Below are 22,605 nucleotides of genomic sequence, written 5' to 3' on the forward strand. Positions count from 1 at the left end.
CCGGTTTGCGTCGGATTCCGGATAAGTTTTTGTTATCAAACAAAGCAGTTCCTGAGAAATCATTCTATAAAAAAAAAACACGCGCATGCGCGGAGACAGGATTTACCGGCGAGTGCGATCTTTTTCCAGTTCACCGCGTGCGCAAGCAGAAAGGGACATCTGCTGGGCACACTTGGACGATTAAAGCCAGCCAGCCCCCCCTTAGTCACGGACATTGATCCCGCCGGGAAAAAATTGACGCCTCGGCACTATTAGCGTACGGATAGATCTTCGGCCAATAAAAAAAGCAAAGGGACAGATGCAAAGATAGATGGATATGTGTATTTTCCGGAGAAGCCCAAACTTTAACTGCAGGTATAATATGTGCAAGTGAATAGAAACCGGCTAGATTTTAATGTGGCCAAACGGGGAATTTCAAGAATGGTCAATAATAGTATATTCAAATAACTAATATTGAATTGGAATTATTTAAATTGGAAGGAGGTCTATTTAGCAGTGATCTTGAAAATGTATTATTACCCCCATTGTACTACGGTAGGAGAGATCATGTCAGTAAAATTTTGAGAGATTAAGTGTAGAACAGTTAGACTTAGCATGTCATTTTTTCCACGAACGATAAGGGATCAGAATGACATTGTTCGACCGCGGTAGGGTCATGTTTAAGTAAAATTATTCTGGTGTCTATTCACCCCTTGCCACGCACATTGGCGGTGGCTTACAGGGTATATATAAATAAATAAGTATATATACATATTATTTATTATACATAAATAAAAGTACCACAGGTCTTTCGATAAATAAATACCTAATTCGGCAATGCCTTTGTCTAGCCCTACTTCGATTAGGACGGTGCACTAAGCTCAATGATATGTGTACATCAATTAATATCCTCGATATGCAGGGACAGTCAGTATTTCTACAGTCACACCCCCATGAACCAAGTTTGTATTCTCGTAATTTAACTAGATTAAACATTAATCGTATGCCAGATTTCATTGATATATCCTTCTGGACGAAAGCACGTCGATTCAATTTTCTTTCTCGTTCCCGTCAGCTCGAGGTTCGATGGTATTTCGCCAACTTTAAAAAATAAACAGAGAAATAAAAGAATATGGGTTAATTAGAAAATAATCCATGGGTAAAAGCATTGAGCATACGATATTCAATGCGAGAAATTATTGGTATTTGGTCATCCAACCATTTCCACGGTTTGCCTTATTGTAAAATCGGGCCGCCTGTAGCCAGCCACCCATATCATTTCAATAAGCTTTTTTTCCTCTTTCCCTTCCCTCCTTGTCCACTCGATCCTTGCATGCATCCATCCCTCTTTCTACTTCGTGTTTACTCGCCCGTTGTAGTTCCAATCGAACAAATATGACCTTCGGGTTCCAGGTATTACCATGGTGTCTCGCCTATCAAAGCGTCACACACACCATCCCGGAGTAATTGCGTGAGCCTCGTTTTCTCCACTCCACTTTCGATTGGCTCCCCTTTTTTCCCGAACCCAGGCTCTCCTCATAACCCTCCTCCCCCTCCCCTTTTCCTATCCTCGCATCGCCGCTCGCCCTCCCCGGCGTATGCCCCGCGACGACTCTCGCCGAACGAAACGTAACGCGCGCCGCGTCCCATTCCGTAAAAAAACAACTCCGAGGCCTTCCCTTCATTTTTTTTCGTCTTTCGACTCAAACTGGTGGATTTGTTAATTGCAGGCGTGGATTTCCATTTCGCCGTGCGAACTACTCCCTGGTAAAAAACTGAACGGCGCACGCACGCGGTGCGCGTAATCTTCGTGGTTACCGAAGCGATCGCTATTTACGATCGCTGCGTATAATCCGGTCGCAGTAGCAACGCTATCACGTGATATCCGTGCGACAATGACGCGTAGGTTTGTATGATAATGTTTCATTGCCTTTAAACATCTTTCATCATAAACGTAAGGAAATTTAATAATTTTAGGATTCTTACGAACATTTAAAATTCAGAACCTTCGGGCAAGTTTGTGGCCGATGTATCATATCCCTCACAAGTTTCGGCAGATTACTCACTATATTTTGTTGATTTTAAATTAAAAGTTTCTGAGGATAAATGGCGGGGGAGGAGAGAGGCCTGTTGGTAGGAATCCGAAGGTGGTTGGAAAAGTGAATGCAGAGTATTTTGATTGGCGATGTTATGTCGAGGGCTGCAACAGGAGGAAGGATGGGGAAGGGAAATGATGGGGATTTTGTACCGGAGATGGAACTCCCGCGGAATTTTAGAAAAGTTAAATGTAGAGTTGAATACCGGGTTGTGTGAAAAGTGAATAATAATCGTCTACTATTCGACGAAACCGGTCGTTTTTAAAACAAAAATCAGCGGAACTTACAAATTTATTATTATTCACTTTTCATCATGAAGTTCCATCAATATAAGCCGAAAACCATAGAATTCACCGGGTTGTGTATTGTCAGACTATGTTAAGAAATATAATTTGTTGCCTACGGCTTAAATTTATAGATTTTGCGGTGCATATTGAAATGAAATTATTGACTTTGTAATTTCGCTCACTTTATTTAAAACAAGACCCACGTTTCAACGTTGAACGTCAACATCAGGTGGTCCCCATAGAAGCAAACTTGGTATATTGACACTGAAAGCTGTAATTCTCTTTTCTTCCAGGCTATATTTTGGCCTTTTTACCCCTCCACCCTCCCTTACCCTCCCTCTCTGACCAACCCTCACTCGCTCAGAAGGTGCAAGACAGGATATACCTGTAATAACAAGTTTGCCTCTATGAGGACCACCTGATGATGACGTTCAACGTCGAAACCTGGGTCTTGTTTATTGATAAAGTCTGTGGAATCACAAAGTCAATAATTTTATTTCAACACGTCAAGAAATATAGTAAATGACATTAAGTCGGTTTGCACTAATAATATTAATAATAAGGAATACATTCTCACGATGTGCTTTACAATGGCGATAAAAGGTTAAACCGCAAAATAAATACAATGCTTTTAAAATAAAAACTTACAATACCATTGCAACAATTTCAGAGTGTAAAAATCATTCGCCTTGACTGGGATTCGAACCCAGATCAGACTTACAATACCATTCTTCACATGTAATTTTAAATTGTGCATCATATTAGCGTAGCCCGCAAAATGTTAGCTCGGAAAGTATCTGTTCGTTAGCTTTCTTTGGAGTATGTACGTAATACTTCTTAATTAACTTGAATATGATACTTCCTTTCGAATGACTTATTCATAAAAAGAATTTTAGAGTCGAATAAATCTATTAGGCTTAGCGCTTCCTTCAAATTTTTATTGCGGAGGTATGAATATCATTTAGGAGTTCATTATTGATCCCAGGTAAGATATTTGGTCAGCATTCCAGGGCAATCAGAAAATTTCACATAAAATTATTCTTTGATCACTCTCTTTAAAATCCAATTCAGTATTTTGATGCAGCAATTTCACAGTGTACAAATCATTCGCCTCAACCAGAATTCGAAACCTGATCCCTCAATGTCCGGTCGCGTGCTTTAGCCAGTTAAGCTATCGAGGCATCCTCTTAAACTCTGAAATTTCGGGGGCTTTAAAGGAACAAGATGTTGTGAAGAAATACCGCGCAACGTACAATGTCGCAGGCATTTTTAGTCGTGCGCGACGCGCCACAGTCCACGAGGTTAAAGCCAACTTTCAAACACTTATGCTGTTTACATCTTAGACAAATGCATTTCATTTCACAGCCTTAAATTAAAACATTATGCTCCGATTCCTATTATGATCGGATAACTTGCCTTTATTGATTTATAGCAAAATGATCAAAAAATCAGCATTAGTACACCTTTGACATTATTTTCATCTCTTACCTTTTACAACCATTTAAGTGCTGGCTCAGTGGTACGAATTAACACCCATGTTTCACATGGTATAAGTATGCCGGATGTAGCATTTCGGTAAATTCGATGAAATATTTTGCTCTATAATTTGGTACTTAATTAATATTCATCCAGCAGAGGGTCTGACTAATTTCTGGGCGCATTGAACAGTCCGTGTGATAGGTATTGCATGAAGTACAATGCACACAAAACAAGGGTTGTAAGTTCCAAAGAAACTGCGGGAGATGCCGCATCAGTAACTTTTAACGGAGTCATCCGCTAGTGTGCATTTCAATGCAACAATTTCAGAGTGTAAAAATCATTCGCCTTGACTGGGATTCGAACACAGATCCCTCAATATCCGGTCGAGTGCTTTAGCCACTTAAGCTACCGAGGCGTCCTCTTAAACTCTGAAATTTTGGGGCTTTTTCGCGCACGACTACGAATGCCTGTGACATAGTATGTACGGTATTTCGTCACTACATCTAGTTCCTTTAAAAGCCCCAAAATTTCAGAGTTTAAGAGGACGCCTCGGTAGCTTAAGTGGCTAAAGCACTCGAACGGATATCGAGGGATCTGGGTTCGAATCCCAGTCAAGGCGAATGATTTTTACACTCTGAAATTGTTGCATTGCAGGGTTTTAAGGTTTCCGAGGAGGAAGAAGGCTACGTTAAACGTCAAAACTGAACGCTAAAAACTGAAGCAGGTAGAACAGTTTCCCTCACCTGGAATTTTTAGTGACTAAGGCGGTAAAAGCAGTCGGGATGACAGATTTGGAATTGTATTTGGCGATGAATCCTGCACTCGGAGGAGGGAATTAATGACAGGCACCTTGAGTAAGGATGTAAAGAAAATACTAGTTAAAACTTTTGCATGAAACATGCCTTTGTACGAGAGGGGATTGTTGAGAGAAATGTAAAGGAGGCAAGAAAAATGGATGCATTTTGATGGGTTTTAGGATGCTGCAATCTGTGAATAGAGGGGATAATGTTAGGCAAGCGAGGAAGGGGTAGGAATGGAATAGGCACGTTGGACAGAATGAAGAGAGGAAGTAAGTATGCGGAATTGAAGAAGTGTCCACTGTAGTGCAGGATGTCAGGTTGTATTTCAATAGGAGAGGCTAGGGAATGTGGGGGAGCCGATTTTGTTTTCATCCAAAATCTACCCTTATCAGTAGACTTCCGAAGAATAATATCATGTCATATTAAAAGCCTGCGTTCGTATTTGACCATTTTACACCCAGCATATCGTCTGTAGTAATCTTATATCAGGATGAGTGGACTTCTAGAAAATGTGATTCCGATGAGGCAATTATTAAGATAATTCTTTCGTCCGAAAAATACTTTGAGCACTTCAGGCTATACTGAAACCAAAAGGAAATTCCATAAAATGCATCTGGTCTCCATTTAATGTGAAGGACGATTTCGGATCACGTTTTTTTAACCGCTTACTTCCTCAAGAAAACGATTTTCGCCAAGCCGAGAAAGATGGGAAGTAGCAGGGAAGAACTTTTTTGTTTACCACAACCTCGGAGGCAAAGAGAAGGGGAGCAGTGGTGGCAGAAGTCGGCGGTGATTCCGGTCACAAGGTGTCTCGACTTAAGGCCCAGTCAGATAGGGAAAGGAGGAGAGAGAGAGAGAGAGAGCGGGAGGGAGGAGCAGAAGGCGGAAGGGCATCACGCCGATAGATATACCATGCGCTTCCTTTTCTTAAAAGAACAACAGGGCCGAACACCAGACGCTCCTTCTGCCGTACTCCCGAAAGCTGTAGGCGCCCAACTCACCCCACTCCCTGCAATCACTCGACGAAAAAGGACTCGGGCCGAGGAGGTGGCCACCGGTTGCAGGGGAGGGCTCTCGGGGAGGAGGCAGGAGGGAGGGAGGGCTGGCGGGGGATGGGAGGAAGCCACCTTCCCTCCCGGCCCGAACTGCTCTTTCTTCCCTCCGTGGCTCCCGCCTCCGCCGAACCTCGCCCCCCCTCCCGCCCGAATAACCGATCTCCCTGCAGAACACCAAAAGGCAGGCGCGGATTCTCTTGTTTCTACGCCCCCCCTCCCCTCTCCCTCCTCAATCCACCACTCGACCTCTCATCCTTCTGCCCCCCCCCACCCCCTAACTAGCGCCAATATCACCTGTCCCCTCTGGGGCGTAAGGGCAAGGAGGCGGCTTTTTAAGCCGTCCGCGTCGGGACGCATGCGCAGTTGGCCGAGCGGCGCGTGGCAGATGTTTTGTCAAAACGGAGACGCGCGTGCCGTCGGGGGGTCCCGAAAAACTTCTCCGTTTTCTTTCGTCTCCTCTTATCTCCCCGTCTTTTTTCTTCTCTCTCTCTCTCTCTTTCTCTCCCTCTTAATTCACCCAGAGCATGCATGCTGCCACCTCATTTTTAGCCCGGGTCATGTTGCGTGGCCAAACAGGCGATGTATTGCCGCGAAGCGATATTATTATTTTTTTCTTAAAATAAAGGAAAATATATTTTTCGAGCAATCACTTATCTTAAATCAATTACTCTTAATAGGTTTTAAACACCTCTTCTGAGAATTAAAATCAACGATGATGCACAATAACGATTGGTGCTCTGATCAATTCATTATTGAGTCAAGTAAATGCAATAATTTTGTATACGAGTTACCAAAATACGAAAATTATCCCCTCAGAATTACAATTAACTCTCCTGTTATAGTCAATAGTAACCAATTACATGGTTTTTAATTGTTTGGTCGAGTGATAACAAAACATTCTGATATCCTTCCGTTCATACTATTCAACTTCATGCGAGTTTCAAATTGAAAGTATGTTGCGATAAAATAATTTTCATCTTTATTACGTAGCTTTTAACGAATCACACCAATCATTTTGTGTGGATATAAAATTAATTTTCGCACCTATAAAGCCACCAAAACTTGAGTTTTTCACTGGCATAAAGGCCTAATGAAGGGAAGAAAGGTATTTAATATCTGATATTATGATCGTGTTGCTTCCAGAATATGTAGTGATAAATTAAAGAAAATATTGATAAGGATAAGGGAAGAAAAATTTGTAATATTTTGCCATTTTTACTCCGCAATATGCCGAACTTCCTAAAAGGCGAACAGACAGCATTTAAATGAAGAAATTGGAAAGTTAAATCATGAGAGAGTGCCTAGGAAGTTGGGTGTAAAAATTAAAGCGTAAACTAAATAACATTGAGGTAATCGCGTTTAACTTCCCAGAATCATAAAATCGAGTGACCGTGAGGCTACCTAAAAAATTATGAAAATGTTGGCAGCGGTCGCAAATCAACGCCGAATAAACGCATTTCAATCAACCTCTCCGTCCCACGCGGATAAAATGGCAATTCTTCGTGAAGGACTTGCGCCCCTTTCACATTCAAGGCCCAAAATATTTCCGGCACCCCCAGTTCCAGAAACTTAGCCAGCCCGAGCAGGAAGTAACTAACTAATGGGAACGCCTCAAAAGGTGGGTATAATACTCAAGCTCTTATTTTCCGACGTCTTTTCCAAGGAAACGAGATGCTGCACCGCGGGCACGTGTAGCGATTGGGAGAACGAAAGAGGCGGGGTGGGTGAGGCGAGGGAGAAGGGGGGTGGAACTGGAGAGAGGGGCTGTATTTCTTCCTCGGTGGGCCGAGCAGGTGTCGCGCGACCTCCTCCCGGGGGGCTGAGGCGACGGCCTCCGACGCGGCGTGCGTGGGGTTCGATCCGAGCGGGGGCGATTGTTTCGGGAGGGGGCGAAGGGGGAGGGGGGTCCTTCCCTCGGCTGCACCCCAAAGAGAGAGGGGGGGGAGCGCCCTCCAACCCTCTGCCCCGGGACGGTCTTGAGGAGCGTGAAGAAGAAAGGAGGGAGGGCCTGGGCAGAGGGACGCGGGGGAAAACGACTCAAATTGGACGCGACCCGAGACTTCCCGGGGCACCTTCAGCTGTCGCGCGACGACACCCACCCGCTCGTACGCCTGCCTCCTCCCCCGACAAACTCCTCCGGCCCCCAGGCTCCTAAGACCTCCCTCTTCCCCTCCCCCGCTCGCACTACGAGAGGAAAGGGCTTGCTCGGTCATGTAAGGAAAATATAATCAACAAAAACATTCCACCCACAAAATTGAAAAAAATAAACAACAACTACTGAGACTCTCTCTCTAATTTATGGAGTAAAGCGGAAAATAAACCATCGACACGCAGAGACCTCTATCACAATGCTAGGTAATAATTTACAGTGAATTTAATAATAATGTCAACAGTTTCAGATTAAATCTTTGACAATCTCATCTTGAGGATGTAATACTTTGTATCTGGACCTGATTGAGTTTGTGAATACGTCGCTTAGGTGATGGAAGTTACATCATGAAACCCCGTGGCCGAAGTCGTAACGCATCGAAATCTTTTGAGCGATCTACAAAATTTTTACTCGATTCTTATTTTAAAATATATTTATTTCAATGATTTTAAAGCCAATGCATTCACACTTCTCCTGAAACCTACTCCTTTGAGGTATGTTTCCCAAAGGTACCGATCAAATGGAAAGTTCTTTAAGAAAGGTTTCAATAGAGACATCAAATATTCTAAGCACATCCTGATAATGAATAACTGATTGAAGCTCTTTTCCACTTGATAATATTTATCAAGTGGAAAAGTGCTTCAATCAGTTATTCATTATGTTCGACTTCCACCACATCACGCCTGAAGCTACTCAATTTACATCCTGAGAAATTGAAACCCCTAATTAATTATGGATCAGTTAATTGCCCTTGATAAATTCCGTAGGAGCGAACTACAAGTATTTGGAATGTGACGAGTAGCACTGAGAAACCTATGGAGAGAGCTACTGTTGTTCACTTCACCCACTAAACGACCAAGTAAAATCAAGGACAGGGGGCAAATGAGGGAGGACAACTGTTTGATTGGATATGAGCGGGTGGTGTTGGGTTGTAGGGAGGAGATAGGGTGAAAATACGAAGGTTTGAGGAATTGGATGGAGCCAGGGGAGGACGTCGCCCAATGTGACGCCCTGGAAACCTGGGCCCGGTGAAGGCCCTCACTCCCACTCGGAGTACAAGGTGACACACGGATGATTTCTCTCGCCATGTGGAGACGATCGAAGGACCTTTAAATCCGGAGAGGAAATCCCATGAGATCTCGCGAAGGTGGTGATGAGAAAAACCAAACACAAATTCTCTCAAACATAAAGATCTAATCCATACGAAATGGCAAAGGTGATCGCCTCCGCTAACAGGCAATCGGAGACACATTTTAATTGCATTATTTTTAAGTAATGAGATTCAAGTTGCAAGGCCATTTCTGGTCGAACCGCAGTGATTGACTTATTCGAAATAATCGGACTCGATTTCCGCCCAAATTATTGTCATCTTAAGGCCAGGTTATGTGCTTTCTTGTGTGAATTTTGTAGAGCGATATGACCTCAGCGGATGCCATAGTTGTCCGTGAGTAGAGAATAGAAAAACTGGTAAAGGGTTCGATTGGGGTGATGTCTCTGGGCATATTCAGCTTCATCCTTTCTGCGTTGGGTGCCAAGCCATCCTGAGCGATTGCTACCGTGATGCGTGAATTTCACATGCCTTACACGCTTCATTACGAGTGTTAGGTGAGCTCTAATCACATCTAATAGACCAACTGTCGAGTTGACACTATGTCGTTGTTCTTGTCAACCGCAGTGTTGACATAACATCCGAGATTCTGTCATCCCACACACCATTAAAGAGGAGAATAAGAACACTTAGATTTATGCATTGATGTATATCAATATAAGACATGATCGAAGCAAGATAATTCGCATGTAACTGAAACCTACGTATCTAATGCATGCGTAAAAGTTCTTTGATGTGGGTACTGACAGAGGGGAATGAAATACAGAGAGTCATACTTAACTTGTACTGGCAAAAGTTAAATGCAGGCACACATGCTGCTGATGTGGGTATTCCTGATGGAGGTACCATTGCAAAAAAATCACACCTCAAACGAAGGAATAGTGAATAACGATTCCAAAAAAATAGTGAATAACGATTCCAAAAAAATAGGTCCTCGTGAGCACGTGCTGCAGGTTGCCTGGGAGCAGATCGTTGCTATTTCGTAGGTCCCTCTCGGACCACATCGCACGTGCTCATGGCCATCGCCTTTGTCAATGGGCGCTTTTTTCCCGGAGGAAATCCCCACTTCCGCCCACCTTTCGCGCGAAGCGTGCGTGGGAGAGAGGTCGGAAGAGAAAAAAAAACGGGATCATCTGAATCAAAATAGGTGAACACGTTGAGGAGGCGTCAGTGCACTTCCTGCTGTGTGCCAGCCCGTTTCGTTTGTTCCTTTTTTGGTCGTTCGGAAGCAAGCCGAGGAGATCCCAGAGACCCTCGGGTTGGCATAATATGGAAGCATTTCAGCCACCGGAGCACGTGTTGCATGCATCTACAAATTAGGTGTTCGAGAGGCGTACAAAAACACGCCGAGTTCCCTGTTTGCCCATCGCAAAGTAGGTGCCCTTTTTCCATAAGGGTTTTTAGGGGTATATGCCCTTGGAATCGAACAGGGGTTCGTGGTTAGAATTCATCGCCCACCTGGTGAGTGGGGACTTTAAATATTATGCCCCGTGGACCCGAGATACCCTATTGAACGCAAACGCAATGCGATGGGTTCAGGAAATGTCAGCTTCATGAGTTTTCGGTGAGCGTCTGAAACTTAGCCGATGCATACTAGATTGCTGTGTTGTCTCCATACGCACATTGCCACATTTCTATTCCTACAATTTTAATGAATGATATTTGGTAGTCGCGTATGTGATTAAAATATCTAAAAAAAGGTCTATCAAATATCACTGTTCATCTCTTTCAATTTTGTGAAGCAAAATTCAACAGCATATTATTTTTTCTCATATACCTGGAAGTTAAGAGACGTATTGAATTCTCAGGGGAAAAGGGAATATTAATGATCATACTATTAACATACATTGGTGTAAATTCCACCATGTGCGTCAAATCTTCGACCCAAACCTGGCCTTTGCCGGCCCCGTTGGCGACGGGATTACGTCCTCGTCTGCCAACCCAAAGGGTCGCAGGTTCGATTCCCGCCTGGGTGGGTTTTCCTCCACCTAGGGCTTGGGTGTTCATAATCGTGTCCATTGTCAGCATTATTAATAGTTCGATGTAAAAGTCCAAAAAGTGTTGTTTTCGGACCGAGAATTAATATTAAATATATCCATAGTCATTGGGTTCCACAATTTAACATTGTATTCCGATACATGGCATACCTAGAAGTACATTCCCAATGAATATCATGAAAACATAAATGCAAAAAATCAATATTTATTGAAATTATTTTCCATTCAATTACTAGAGATGACAGTTTATTTATCAATGAGTTTTCAAAGCGAATTGCTACGGATGAGAGTATATTGGTCAATAAGTTTTCATCGTGAATGCGTCAACGGTATTAATAGTCACATTGCTCATTCGTTGAAGTAGCAAAAAACGATTCAATCGGGAACATGTTATGACGTACGAATATACCTGCTCATAATATCTGAAATCTTATTTATTTGCCTATAAAAAGCAGTCTCAAGGAAAAGATTTCAGAAAATCCTGAATCATCTTCTTCAGAAAAAACCCCACCTCTACTCTCTCCCGTTCGACTCCTCAAAACAATTTCCAACGCTAATGATCAGCACGGAACACGACGGAGAGAAGACAGCTGAACGTTTGTTCCCCGGCTGTACTCGTGTCGTGTACGTGACCCAATAACGAAAACAAAGGAAGGTGCACTGCCATAATGTATTTCTCTCCCGCTTCCCTCACACGCGGAAGGGAAAAACGAGTTCGGAGCAGTGCGGGCGAGGGGAAGAATTGATACAACGACCCAGCAAAAGGCGGAGAAGGGCATGGCGCTCTTCTACCACGGTTCGTTGACTGCAGGAAGAAATCTGAGAAATAAAGTTCAAAGTATGCATTGTATTTGAGTCATAAAATTCGCATCCACATATTAAAATTCAAAATTTCAACAGGCTAAGATTCCACGTTTGAAAATACTGAATTTTGTATGAAGTGCCCATAGACTTTATTATACTTACAAAATTCTCCAATTAGTATTTTAATCCCGGAAAATATTCCAAAGTCCGTCAGTAAACTTATTCCATGGTTATAGAGATTATTACAAAAATGCTATCGCTAGTTAATAATTTCGATTTTGTCTTTATGGTATCCATGCATTTTTGTATTAAAAAGAGTGACTTCGTTATTTCGTTGTCAATTTACTTAAAAACTTTGCCATTTAATATATATATATATATATATATATATATATATATATATAATGGCAAAGTTTTTAAGTAAATTGACAACAACAGTTGACAATTTAATTGACAATGACAATTTAAAGAGTATATATATATATATATATATATATATATATATATATATACTCTTTACGGTAAGGTCTCAATTGTTAGCTCGCAAAATGTGGGAGTGTATTCTAAATTAAGCTATATGCCTCTATTTTCCCATCGTACTCGTTAATTCACCTCTCACAATTTCACCTCACCTGCCGCTTAATCACGTCAAATGTGTGAAGCCCAAGAATGAAAAACATGAAAATTAATTTTTTACTTGCAACAATAGAAGTAAGCCTGTGAAATTCGAGTGCATCCATTCGGCAGTGTTACACCGATGAATGGTACACTCAAGAGTATTTTTGTAACAACAAGCCTAAAATCAGTGTCGAAGCCAGGGATCAGTCAATTTCGGGTGGCGATTTGTCTCACGTGTATGAGAAAAGTATGAGCTAATTTCAACGTCTATAATTTTATAAGAAAACTACGAGAAAAAAACATACAACTCCTTTAGAAAAGAATTTTGACTCTTTCTCCCACTGAACTAGTACGTTCTGGACACTCATAGGGCGGCACAAGGAGGAGGGAAATCGCTCACTTCTTCCCAGCGCACGCCTCGTCATGAAAATCTTTCTAGTTTGCATGAAAATAACTTCTTCGGAGCTGCTTTTAATCCCGCGATCATTCACCGAGACGCTCGCCAATCTGCTGGGTGCAATGGAATGTAAACACCGGATATCGACGGAGCATTTTTTTCGGGCGGCTGTCCAGGCAGGAGAAGCAGTTGGCGAGGCAAGGGCGAGGTGCACGGGCACGACCCGCGACGGCCACCGCCACCTCCCCTCCACCCACCCGACCAACAGTTGTGAGTGCTAACTCTGCATCTGCCACCGCGCCCGCAAACAAGAGTTCGGAGGCCCGATGGCACTTGCCTCTTCGCGAGATAGTGGCCGTGCTAGCAGAGATGCTGAAATATGCGACAGGTATTTGAGCACAACATAAGATTAAGTGACTATCAAGAAATCACATCAATTTCATTGGATATCTCTTATGATTGGGAGAAATTATTGCGGAAATGTTTTGAGATGTGTTTGATGAAAAAAAGTGAGATTTGATCGAAACTATGGGTACCGTAGAGGGCCTTCAAGTTCACACTAGGCATCTGAGACATGGTCAAGAGTCATTTTTTTAATTGGCTAATGCAGCAAACTAGATAAAATAGAAGGCATAGAATCTTGAAATGATAAAATGACATATGTTTCTCCGTCGCTCAGTCACAGCGGTCGCGGCAAAGTTAATTATGACCAATAAAACAGCTGCAATGGGAAAATATCATTTAATTCTCTTTGCTAATGCTATGGAAAACTAATAACGTTTACTCATAATTTTATAATCTAGACTGGTGGCCCAACGCCCCTTACGACAAACCCTCGCGCGGATTACGGAGGGAAAAACTCAAAAGGCAAATAGGTGATGGGAAATGGAAATGCACTTGGGACAAGCGAACTTCAATACAGAGTTAATTAATGAACAATACTTTTTGGGTTTATCGTGTTTGATTAAGCGTGGAAATCAAATGAAGGAATGGATTCCCTACATAATTATGAACAGATGGTGGAGGTGTGTGATTAAATTTATCTTGAGCAAATACCTAAAAGTCAAATTGGCTTGAATTTAAATTTAATTTTTTCTTTCCGGAATATTTACCTGAGCCAGAAGGTATTCCGTGATGCGTACACAGCACACAAATCAAAATGAAGTACAGAATGGGAATATGCCCCCAAAAGACATGTCAAATGCCGTAGAAAATTCATGATACCTAACTTATACATGCTAATTCGAATTATTCTTATATCTACATATGTATTATGTCGATATCAATCTATTTTCATACTACATACTCGTAAAATGTTCCTAATCTGTTATCACTTCGTTTTCTTTATTGCAAAAATCATACAAATTTATATAGCCACTGGAAATTTTCATAACATTTTCATTCGCACATAACTATTTCGAGTTTTAATACGTGGGTATGGAGTATAAACTCATTTCCAGAATTTTTATGTCTTGTAAATTATTCTGACATTAAATATATACATAAATGAAATAAAAAATACGCTAGATATTATTTCAAACGTACATACTCTTCAGGCCGTCCCATTTTGAGGTTATAAAAATCAAATAAGTCGGATTTTAAGTTTCATATGAACTTTTGGTCATTTTTTCCAGTCTCTTCCATACTATTTTATCCCCGCTAGATTTTTTAGTATCTGCATCATTCACTCATAAATCTTATTCTGTTCCGGGAAATTCTAATAGTTGTTATTAACTTAGATGTATGGTTAGTCAGATAGTTACTATTATCTATAACTTTAATGATAGGTTAGCAATTAGAAATAAATATTTCGATCTCAATCTCACCTAGATAAAATCAATTCATTATTATCATAATTAAATGGTGAGGGTGGTATTCGGGGGAGGTTCTACCTCAAAGAAGGATTCAGGGCGGACAGGAGAACCACTGGGACGAGGAGAGAATACGGAAGAGGAGGGAGGGATGGCAGCAACACGTAGCGCTTCCCATCAGCCTGACCTTCCGCCAAATGCTCGCTTTCCAAATCCAACACGCCCTCAGTGAACCTGCGTCGCTTCGCTATGCACGAAATAGCCCACCGCAAAACTTAATGACCGGAAATCTTTATAGAATAAGAAATAAGGCATCTCCCAAAGTCCACTCACCTCATTGCGACAAAGAAAGAGGGAATTTGCAACCAATTGTGAAATTCTAATATTTTACAGACTTCAAGAACCGCATACTAGAATTCACTTTTATCTAAAGTAGCGAAGTCGGAAATCGCATTAAGATGACATTCCGTTCCTCTAAATAACGTGCCATGAACTCAATGATTAAGACAAATAACATTAATTAGAAATTGCTTAAAGTTTTAAGCAATATTCGGCTCAAAGAAAAATTCGTCCACACGCAGGGTACTAAAAAGTTGCTTTGTTCATAATAGAGCATATCTTCATAGGACATATTAGTCTTAAAGTGAAGGCAAAGTGACAGGGCGCCAGGCATGATGATATAAAAGATAAATAGTGCGTACAAAAGGAAGTTTTTGTCTGAAAGTTATGATCACATATGGTTGGATATCACCTATTCATACCTACCATCAAGTTACCTTTATATCGCATTCTAGCTCGATCATTCTATTTTTGAGGGAACGTAAGTCGTTCGCCTGCTTAAATAATGATCGGAATCCGTAGTACCTTACTTCCAAGAAAATACTTTAGAGGAGTTGTAACGAGAGGAAACCAGTATCAAAAATTTTATACAATGAAATGTTCTCGTGCACATCCTATATTTGTATTCTAAATTGAATGGATATTAATTGATTAAAACGTACTTTGATTTATTGATCCGTTCTTCAGTTTGGCATATCTTTATAAAGATAATATAGTAATCTGAATGTCTACATTCACAACAATTCAAAAGAAAGAATATGCTATATCACATAATTTAAGTACTCCAATAGTGTTATAGAAATGAATCAACGGAATGGAAATTAATCCAGGTACTACGGTCAAAGTCTTCGAGTTCATTTTTTCTTTCGAGATCAAATCGTCATTAAGAGAGTGTCTCATTAGGACCAGGCACGATATTGAGGGATTTTTTAGATTAGTCACTATGTACATCTCTAGAATCACTTCATGGCTAGTTTTAAAATCAACGCAAAAGGTCCTTTTTAAATTTAATGACAAGGAATGGCCAACCCAAAAACTTAAACGCTAACAACACCAGTCTTAGCAAAAAATTGTAGTTCAATATTTATCAGATTTCAGTCCAATAAACAGAGTAGTCATCATATTAATTACAGTTAATGTATCATGAGTGCCATCCTAGAATTATAAAACTTTCCACATTTTTATGAATATTCCATGCAAATAATATGGGTCAAATGACAATGGACTTCACGCTCCGATTAACCCACTTTTTTCCTCTCTCGAAATCAATTTCGGGCGTTGAAGTCTCCACAACAGTGCCGCTCAACCTCAGCAAAACTGCATGAATGATCATCCTTAGCGAGGTAAATGATGGTGATTGTCGATCCTCCATATTTTGGTCTTATTCCATCATTCGGCAGGTCATCTATGAACAGCGGTTCTATAAAAATGTCCACTTCACGTCAGGAACATTGCATAAAATCTCAATTGCTCAATCTCAAGGTGTTTTCCAACGAATCCGAAAATGAATGGTTATAAAGTTTTTTTCTGATTTTTTAATATGGCATGCATAAAACAATTTATGCTAAAATTTAATCAGAGTAAAACATGTAAAATACTTCGAGATGGTGCATTAGTATTAAATCATTTAATAAGGGGAAGTGTAGGCGCCAAAGCAATATTGCATGAAAATATTTATAATTGCACTCGGGGCATGAATTAAACTGACTTATTAAACTTTGGAAACTTGGAAACTCTTACAATGAAACTGATCAATACCTGCAGGTTTAATAGAACGCGTGCCTATTACGCAAAGCACCGTGCTACGTTTCACTGATCGTAAACGACCCCGCTCTCTTCCGACAATACGAAGCGGGAAAGCAACCTTCTGATCACGTAATCATGACGCCACAGAAACTTCCAACTACGTCACACGCCGTGGATCTTCCCTTCTTCCCCCCCTACCGACTCATTCCGCTGACCTCCTGTTGCTACTCTCCTGCTGTCTACGTCTTCCCGCACGAAACGCAACATACTCCCGACTTCGGATACACACACATCCATCTTTTTGCCCCGCACCAAAATCCACAGTCTGCATCTTCCGGCCTCTATCACCACTAGAGTACATATATATTTTAGAGGAGGAACGCCTTCCCTAGTAAGGGTCCCTCTGCAGGCGGGTCTCGTAACGAGATAGACGTGAAGCTAGGGGCTTCAGGGTAGGAGGTCCCCGATGGGGGATATACGGGGGGACGACCCGGTGGGGAGAAAGGCAAGAAGGGAGGGAGGGCAGCGTTTACACACTGCCTGGGCCATCTGCAGGCGTTTTTCGTCATCGAGTCACGTGGTACCAGGTGGCACGCGACTGTGCGAGTGGACGGGGTGGGGTGCACCATGAAGGGGGGATGGTGGAGTGGGGCAGGAGGAGTGATGGTGCTGGTATACCGCGCACCCGTCGCCTCACCCTCCCTGCCCGCCGAAAAGTTCACCACCTCACCACCGGGGTCGCGTGAATGTACTGGAAACCCTCACCCTGCTCATTTCCTTCCCTCCGCCCGTCAACACTCCCACTTTATGGCGTATAGAGGGAGAGGACGCATATACACAAAACGAAGCAGGGGCGAGCGTAAAAAAAAGTTTTCCATTGCGTCATAAGGTATTGGGGGAGGGAGGGGAAGCGCGTGAGCATCGAAATTTTGCCCTGATGCGCATTTTGCTTTGCGAGTCCCATTTCGCTTGTGCAGCCGCCTAGTTATAAAATGAATTCGCTGTTGTTTTGATTATCATTATTCTTCGGGATTTTTTATCATCCCGGCCGATTATCTGGCCTCGAGACGTCCTTACCCGACATCGTCTCGTGTAAACAATGGGTGGAAAACGTCGATCAGCTTGAAATGAGAAACTGATACCGCCAGCCGATTGTTTGGTAAACCTGACGCGCTCTCCCAGGTGAAGACGGCAAGTACGGAGGGTGTTTCAAAGGGTATATCCAACAAATGTGAGCTCAAAATATCGCTAAATAAATAGGACGCGTACAAACTTGAGTTATCTGTGGAAAGGGGCCTTATGCTCTCAACCAGCTGTAATGATTAGATTACAACTGCCAAAGACAATTTAAGCTTAAAAATATTTCAATGCCTCACATGGTTAAATATATTTCAGAAGACTTGTTGTCAGAGAGTTCACCATGCTAACTAAAATTAGAAATGCATTTATCTCGTATGTCCCGTTCAGTATCCAAATAAAACATTCTGGTTGATTACATCGGTTAGTTAGCTGGAAAAATTACCTTCGACAATTAATCATGGTAGTAAACACTAGATAGAGGGAATACATCTAATGAGAAGAGTCAAAATATCCTCTTTCAGGGGATTGGATTCGTTTTTTTATCGGTGTGCATTTCGATTTTTTAATATTTCGACTTTTTTAAAACTAAAAAGGTACCTTACACAGTATCATGGAAAATTTTTCTAGTTCATTTGTTCACCTCTGAATAATTCATTGAAGGAAAATAAATGAGAAGTCGTGATGAGAACCGAAACTTTTATCACAAACGTTTCGTTTGGAATCCATAGATAAACTGAAAGTTATTCAGGCGTTTTTTCTGTATCTACAATTTAAAGTTATCCTGAAACTGGGCTCTATTGCAGCTATTTTCTATTATAGTGGAAAATCAAAAGTACTTAAGGAACCACAAAGTAATCATTGAACTCATTCTTAAGCTTTCAAAATTAGAGAGGTATTTTTGGGTTATAAAAGCTGAAATGAAGAAATTTATTTCATGGGCGATGCCTAATAAATGTCCTCAATACCATTACTTAAATATGAGTTGGACAATATATTTTTTTACGATATATAGTATAGCTAAAGGAAGTGTGTTGATGAATAGAAGGATTACGTCAATTTAATCCCGATGTCACTGAAAATGCTATATTAGGTGATTCAAGAGCTAGAATTTGGCTATAATTCAATTCAATTAATGCGACTATTTAGATTAATTAGATTCGTTGTGAAGCTCTCATATTTTTCTAATGGAGATAGAGGGGGGGCAAATGGCATGTAGGCAGAAAAATAATAAGTGCTACGAGCATAACGAAGGGCGCTAGAACGTAGTTGGAAGTAAAAAATGGTTTTTGATTAATTTGGAATCAAAAGCTGCAATGTCCTGTTAGGCTGCGTTTAATGGGTGCAACATTGCTTAGTCCGTAATTCCAATGGAAACTTACCTTAAAATAAAGTTCAGTATTAAATAAATGAAAAACTCCAATAGCCGTAAACAGTTTTTCCCCGTTATTTTTTTTACGGCTATTTGAGTTTTTCATTTATTTAATACTAAATAATACTAAAAGACTAGTAAGAGCTAAATTCTATCAATATATAAAGATCAGTGTTTATAATAATCTTGCGATACATTTTGGTGTTTCAATCATTTTCTCGGTACCTAAATTAAAATTTTTTTTTCAGACTTTCATTTCATCAAACAAGTCGTTTTTTTCGGAGGAGACCCTTCTTAAGAGCCGGAAGTCTTCTACAATAGTTCAGGAAATGATTGCTGAACATTTTCTCGAAAACAAATAAAACAATAAATACAAACATATACCGAACTACTTTTTATCTTTGCTCAATACTTTGGTCAACGTATTTTCAGGTTGACTCATGCAATTTATCGTTACTACGATACCTAATAAAATCAAAGCATGGCTGTAATGGCATGCACGTGCTACGCTAAAATATGAGTCTACGAAAAACCTACGACTATCGAGGATCTGGGTGCACGTTAACTAAGTCTATGAAAATCATATCTGGATAAATTGTCTCATCAGTGCAAGGTTTAGATATTCAATTCACGGGTCTCTCGGATCATGCATCCCGTAAGATGGCCTAATCAACACACCAATTTCATCGGGGCTTGACGACCGAGTCCCTATTGGCCTTAATGTGGTCGACACTTATTGAGAACATATTACGATTCGTATTCCGATGATGTGTGAGAGGCGCACGGGCGACCGTAAGCGTGGGCACGCTCCGATGGGGAAGAATGGGGAGATACGGAAGAAGGGGGGGGGGATTGCCGCCGCCGTCGACGCGTGGCCGGAAGTATTTACCCGCGGGCTGTTATTCCACCGCGCTCTCTCCCGGGGGAAGGGACGGGCGGAAGAACAGCCGCCTGGTGGCTGGTTGGCTCTCGTCAGTCGTGTGTTTCAACCGAGAGCGTCCTCTTAAGGCCTTCGTAGTTCTCCGGAGCGACGCACTGGCAGCAAAAGCAGTGAGAAAGAAATGCCCCCAATAGATAATTCTCGTACTTAACTTGAGCTATCATTTACATACGTGGTATTCCTTACAGATCAAAATTATATACCGTCGGTGTGTCGGCACAGACAAATTAACGAGAGGAATGGATGATTGCGATTAGCCATTCAGTGTCATTGTCATCGAGACAAACTGCAATCTTATTTCCATAAACTGCTGTTTATTGTATTTTGTCTCGGGATTTAGCATTGATTCATCTGTCAGGAAATCAGAAGCAAACGCATGGCCCCAATAATCAGTTGACTCAAATTAATATCATTCAATATTTTTTTCAAAGAGCTGCAATTTAAATTACATACCCAGGAAGAGTAATGTTAATTACCAATTGTTGTGTTCATATATAATATATATAAACATACATATACATATAAATATACATATATATATACACATATATATATAATATATGTATGTATGTATGCATATATATATATATATATATATATATATATATATATATATACATAGAAACGCAAAGAAAGGACACATATGTTCTTTGTGTTTCTATTTTTTTAAAATCTAAATCTGTGTTTTTACATATTTATGCGTCGCCGAAGAGCGGTACATATATAGGAATATTAACTTCACATGTCCAAATATTACCACTCTTCACTCATTGTGATCAAGAACGATGTTTGCTCTAGATATAGATTTACAGAACCTTTCATTCTTCACTTTATACCCTGAGATGGCATTGACAATAATTCACCTAAAAAGGGGCATCTCATTGGAAGGAAGAGTGAAAAGTTCGTGGTTTCTTCAAGGAAGGCATCGAAAGAAAATATCCCCGTTTTTGAAGGCGCTGAACGATTGCTGCAAGGGAGAGGGAGAAACAAAAACAGGAAGCTCAGGGTGAAGTTTGACCGTGACTCGCAAACGGCGAGCAGGCCACGAGAGGAAAACACGCAACGCAACAATGGCGGTGACATGTTAAGGTCTCTGGGACTGAGAGAGGGAGACGGAACCTGAACGAAGAGGCAGGCCATCGCGAGAGCTTCCAGCAGTTCCCGATTTTTGGGTGAAATGAAAGCCCCCGAGGGACACAAAAGTCCCTCAAAAGCATCCACCACCGTCTCTCCCCATTCCCCTGACTCTCCACTGAGTTTTCAAGAGGCTGAAGGCATTCAAAGAGTGAGTACCGAGTTTAAAGGGGACTCAATAGAATGAAAGAATGGAGAACGGGAGCGAGGGAAAGAGCATTAATTGTCCTTTGTCCGTCTCTTCTCAGATTTTTTCAAATCCTTTTCACTTTCGAGGTGAATTCCGGTGGCCAATTTCAGTGTTATTCGAAATCCCCATCTGCTATCCCGGGGAGTAGTTTCCCTATTGAAACAGATCCGGGTATATGTGCTGAAAGAGTAATCATCCGCTAATTCCTAAACTTATGTGTAAACAGAGCAAGACTTTTAATTAAGGCACACATTATGAAACACAAATGAATAATGATTATTTCCCAAGAAAGCATTGTCTCCATTTGGGTTACAACTTATTTATGAGCGCATCCCTGAAAAAGATATTGGAAAAATTTTGCTACTTCAGTAAATACAATTTGGACAAAAGTGGAGCATTGTTTAATGTCGGACATCTTAGTCACTGACCTTGTACTATTTTATTCATTTGCCCTATGTACATTGTAAATAAACCAATTCCGACTAATAATTATAAAAAACACAGTTTGGTTAGAAGGCCTGAACACTAGCAGTCCGAACAAAGAGCATTACTCCAGGAACTTTAGCAGCGAAATAGTCGGTAATTTTCTAGGCAGGGAGCATTAAATAATATCTGCAGCGTCAACAAAGTAGTTATTTTTTGGTAAGTTAAGTTCATTACCAAACCTTGTTTGAAAAAAATGCCATTTCCTCAGCAGAGACATATGCGTGATATATTTGCCTCGGAATAAAACGAACAAGGCGCATTGGGATCTGACTTCCAAACAAAGGCCAAGCACCCCTGAGGAAACAATACAAGATTCATCAGCAAAAGGAGGAATTCTCGCACATGAAAATTGCGGAAAAGGTCATCAAAACGAGAGGGTTTTGCTGGGAGAAATGAAGAGGATTTAAATCACTCTCCTAGGGCAAAAAAAGTTGGCGGTCATCGTCCTCGATCGGATGGCCTCAGAATGTCTGCCCGGCGGGGGAGACGAGGAACTTATTCCGTACGGTGATCGTGTGGGGAGGAGGGGGGACGAGAGAGTGAGGGAGAAGGCCGCGCGCTCTTATTCCAGAGAGGTCCTCCGAAGCGGCGTCGGCGTCAGCCGCCCGCTCTCCACAAGCGTTTCGGGGAGGGAATGGCTGCTCCTCCTTTCAGTCATTCGGCCGGACCCCCCCCCCACCTTTCCCCCTCTCACTCCTATGATTCCGCGCCACGGGCCCCTCTACCCCACACCCCCAACAA

This window comes from Hetaerina americana, unplaced genomic scaffold (assembly GCF_022747635.1).
Source record: "Hetaerina americana unplaced genomic scaffold, ioHetAmer1.1.p SCAF_10, whole genome shotgun sequence".
In the NCBI taxonomy this organism is placed as follows: domain Eukaryota; kingdom Metazoa; phylum Arthropoda; class Insecta; order Odonata; family Calopterygidae; genus Hetaerina; species Hetaerina americana.